The sequence below is a fragment of the Bidens hawaiensis genome, unplaced genomic scaffold, assembly GCF_021521415.1.
Source record: "Bidens hawaiensis isolate Kalapana, Puna unplaced genomic scaffold, B.hawaiensis_p1.1 tig00004357_1, whole genome shotgun sequence".
NCBI classification, from domain to species: Eukaryota; Viridiplantae; Streptophyta; class Magnoliopsida; order Asterales; family Asteraceae; genus Bidens; species Bidens hawaiensis.
In genome coordinates, this window is record NW_027491262.1 from 1,970,803 (window position 1) to 1,975,821 (window position 5,019).

Consider the following 5,019-nt stretch of genomic DNA (forward strand, 5'->3'; position numbering starts at 1 on the left):
AATAATACTAATAATAATATTATTATTAGTATTATTATTATGAATTGGGCAAGAAGAAGAAGCAAGTAGAATATATAGGAGAGTGTGTGTGTGTGTTGTGTGACGATATTCGAATAATATGAAGTGTTAAATATAAGTTTAATATATGGAAATAGAAAGAGTGCGTGATGTTGATGGATGAATATTTATTGAAAACGTGGATGATATGATTTTCCGCGTTTGTAAATATATTGTGTTTGGGGCCCACGAATGCTTGATGACAGTCCTGTAAAAATCGAAAGCCAGATTGTGAGGTGGAGAGTAGCGTTTAACTGGGGTTGATCGAAAATTATCAAGACTAATTATCGGATTAATCAGGATTAAACAATGATTAATCGGCGTTTATTTGGGATTTTTACAACACTGATTGATTAATCAACAGTACACACGGTCCAACTCGTCTTTAGGATATTGATTTTCGGGTTTTTTGAGTCTCACATCGTAACCAAATCCGATAAGGATATAAGAAATATCTAAGATGAGTATACGATCAGATAACTAGGTATGAAACATGGTATAGGATTATCAATAGCATATACTCATTTATCCGATTATATCTATACGAGCTGATTATCAATAGCATATAATCATTTACCCGATTATAGAACCAAATTCTTTGTATTTACTTATTTCAGGGCAAACGAGTGACGTATAAATGTGTGTGTATCACCAAATCCCATACCATGTTTCATACCTAGTTATCTGACCGTATATTCATCTTAGATACTTCGTGTAATCCTATCGGATTTGGTTTCAATGTGAGACTCAAAAAGCTCGGAAATGAATTTTTGATTATATTTATATTTCCCACCAACTTGATTTATTTGAAGTATATATACCCGATTTATTTTAAGTAAACATGGTATATAAAATACTCGATAATGTATGTGAAACTCATGGGTATGTCCGATACCTGACGGGTAATTACCCGATTAATACGCGACAAATTTTGACTTGCGTACTGGACACGATTTGATAATTGGATATGGTGTTTGAATTACCTAAACATGTCCAAAAAGCCAACCCATTGTCATCCCTGTTTGAGTTGAACAAATTTTGCAAGATTAATCCAAAGTCAACTAGAATGAAAACGTATAATTATTTAAAACAAGGAGTGTATTAAATAGCGTGTAACAATATATGCAGTATATACTTTTAAACACTTCAAACAAAAGAAAACTTGTACAATTAGATGATTATTTTAAATTCATTTTACTTTTACTTTTACAGTTGTCGAACAATGTTTCATTATAATATATTAATGGAGTGAAAAATTAACTTTTCTTTTGAAATATGTGTTTGATGATATAGCATGCATTTTGGATGCTATAAAGTATTAAATTATCATCTAGAACTAATATCACGAAAATTAATTTTTTTTTATTATTGCAAGCATTTTTATGGCGATGCTAATATGTATATAATTTATCATAATTACATATGTTTTAGTTGTTATAGATACAAATTATATAAAAATTAGCATGGTTGGAAATAGTTGTACACTTGTACTAAGAATTCCCAACAGGTATGCCCGATACCCAACAGATAATTAACCAACAAGTACTAGACGGATATTGACCACTTGGCCAGGCATGGAACACATGCACAATTTTATAATCGGTTATGGTACGGTGGTTACTAGTATTTGTCTCTTTACCATTCCTAATCACACTAGTGTGTATGTGTTCATACGGATTAATAGAATCACATAGCTAGTTATGTGATCTAATGATTCACAATGGTGTAATGTGACCCAACCTCGAATGTTAAACGTGATTATCCATGGTATTTAAAATTCTTGTTTAGTGAATCTACTTAAATTGTTATTGCAGGGTATTGGAACCTTGATTTTATGTAAAATATTTTTAAAATAATTGAAATGGTGTCTAATGGATGAAAATGCTTAAAGGCTTATGTAATTAACGTATTGTACGTTGTCCAGCTTACCATATGCTGGTCTGGAAATTCCTACACCTAAGTAGCGTATTGTAATTTGGTTGTATGACAATTTTGGTTAAGCACGAGTGGCGTACAGTACATCAAAGTGATTCAACTTAAATATGACCACTGAGAAAATAAAAAATATATATAAACTAAAACAATAAATAAAAAAAAAAAGTAAAAAAATAGAATGTTTCCTTCGTTGTACTCGATCCATAAAAAATAAAATAAGAAAAACACTGAGAAACTGAACCGAAACCGAAAAAATCGACGAAAATGAAACAAAAAGCCAAAACCGAACCAAATCGATCAAAACGAAACTAAAAATTAAAACCGAACTGACACGAAACTGAAAAACAAGAAACGAGTCCGGAATCGACCAAAAAGAAACAAAAGAAACCAAAACCCAACACGTCCCGTGTGAAAACTCGTGTTATCTTGAAACCTTAACCGAACCTGTTCCAGTCTAAAACCCGTTTCGTGCCGAAACCTGTCTCGTGCGGAAACCCGTTCCGATCAGAAATCTGCCACATTTTCTTAGAACACTAACACACATCGACCGATTTATTTGAAGTGACCTGCTTTGACCTCTTTAGTTAAAATCTCTAACTCAAACCAACTATTTACCTTTCATAACAATTCAAATTAACCCATTTGAAATGGTTTGGGCCAAAGTTGTCGCCCTCCTTTATAACGTATGGTAAAAAGAACGTTCTATGAATATTCTTGTGCAGGTAATGATGAGCTAATCTGGGTTAAATGTACGGTGGGCCCACTAACCAATCATATGCATGAAGATGGTTTTTTTTTTTTTTTTTTTGAATGTTTAAGCTTGCCTCCTACTATTTACAATAAACCGCCATTGCCAGGGATCGAATCCTGGACCTCTCACCCAAAGGTCTAAGCCTTTACCATCCCACCAAAGTGGAGATGGCATGAAGATGGTGTTGTAACGTCCATTGTGTAACACCACAAGACATGTGCAGTTTAATATTTTTATTATCATACCTTTAGTTTTAGAAAACAAGATTTTGGGTAGTTACACAATGAAGGAGCACGTGCTAGCTCCAGCCCACTTAAACACTGAACCGCATATTAAGAGTCAAACATTTCAGACTCGAACATAACATATTTTTATGTTTTAAAAGGAACACGTGATTATGTGACTTATGTCTTCTTCTCTTGGTTTTTTCTTTTTCCTTTTATAAGCTTCCTTTTACTGCACTTTTACAGCCTCTTGCTATGCATTTTTAATAATTTTCTCTTGCTGGCTTGCTGCTATGGTTTCTTATAACTAAAAAGTATTTTTATCTGTTTGTTACGGCCGAGCACGTTACATGTATTATATGTTCGAAAACTATGACAAGTTGCTATAGGGACATAATGGGAACTTGGCAGGTTTATAAAAGTTTGGCCAAATTTTAAAGTCTAAAAGTTTTATTATAAAAGTGTAAAATTTCTGTAACCAAAGTTAAAAAGCTAAATGTTTTGTGGTAAAGTTTGTGTTACTAAAGTTGAGAGGACAACTAAAGTTTCAATCAGTTCCGGTAAATATCCATGCCATTATATTTAAACATAATTCTAGTAAGTGGGAAACTTTGGTGTAAATTAAAAGTTCGAAATAGACCAAAGTTTATTTATCAAAGTTGACTGACCACGTGCTTATGGCAAAGGTTCAAAGAATGCCAAAGTTTGTTTATGATAGTTGAGAGGCCAACACGTAAATGTCTAAAGTTTAAAGGCAAAGTAGAGCAAAATTTGTTTATTAAAGTTAAGGGCGCAACATGTAAAGTTGTGAATCCAATGATCGCAACTTTACATGTTGCCTTTTAATATACATATGTAGTAAGACACATGTTTTGTCACATAAGCAGACCGTGTCATAAAAAAACACTGACTAGGTTAACTTTTAGTTAGTATAGGACCTATGGAGAAATGTATATTCAAAGTTACAATTGTTTGTAAAAATTTTTTGAGTTGTGATTAATCTCGGCAAATAGTCAAAGTTAAGAGATTATTAAAATCCAATTTTCAAAAAAAATGCATATATATTAAAACAGGTAAAAATATGGTTAGTTAAAAAAAGTATTTGTTTAATACGATTTATACATTCAATTTGAAATCATGATTCAACTATTTTCATAATGAGAAAAAGAAATACAATTATTTACACAATCATCAAAAATAATAATAATAATAATAATAATAATAGTTTGGCTTCTTGTTCGTATGTCTTTCATTTTGATGTAAACAATTAATTCATTTAAATGAACGAAAATAGTAAGAAATATGAGAAATTTTGCATTCTTAAATTCACTTACTTGTTCACATATCCTTGGTTTAATCGCCCTTAGCCAATAAGAAACAATCACTTCGTACTTTTTCCAGTTTATTTATTTAATTTAAACATTATTTTAATTAAAGTGGTTGGTGAAACCACACACACGCCTAAATTGAAAATGCCCAACTACATACGTGGCACTAACACGACGGGATTTTTTTCAATTTGCCATGGATCCACTATAAGAAATCTTCCAGAACGCCCAATAATCTTGTCGGTCCATAAAATAATTGATTTTTTTTTATTTTCTTTTTCATGTTAGATTCATTGTCACCCTATCTCATTATCTATCATCTTGTGCATACCAAATTTTGCAGACTAACATATACAAGATTGTTGGTTAGGTTATAGTAACCAAAAAATTTAGCTATACACGAATGGCTAGCTTTATTATTTTTCATGATCACTATTATGATTTAATAATGAATAAGAACTTTAAAAAAAATAAAGAAATAATTCTAACATCTTAGAGCATTCTCATCCAACCCCTTATATTATGTGAGGGTGTTTTTATAATTTAGAGAGTGATCCAGGGTGTTCTGAGTGAAAAGTTTTTATATTTTTAAAAAAAGAGTGATTTTTCTGTATATTTGAAAAGTTACTATTCATCCCCTATAATTTTTTAATATATTTTGAAAGTGGTTATGAGTGAATGAAAGAGAAAAGATAATGATAAAAGTTATAAAAAGTATTATTTA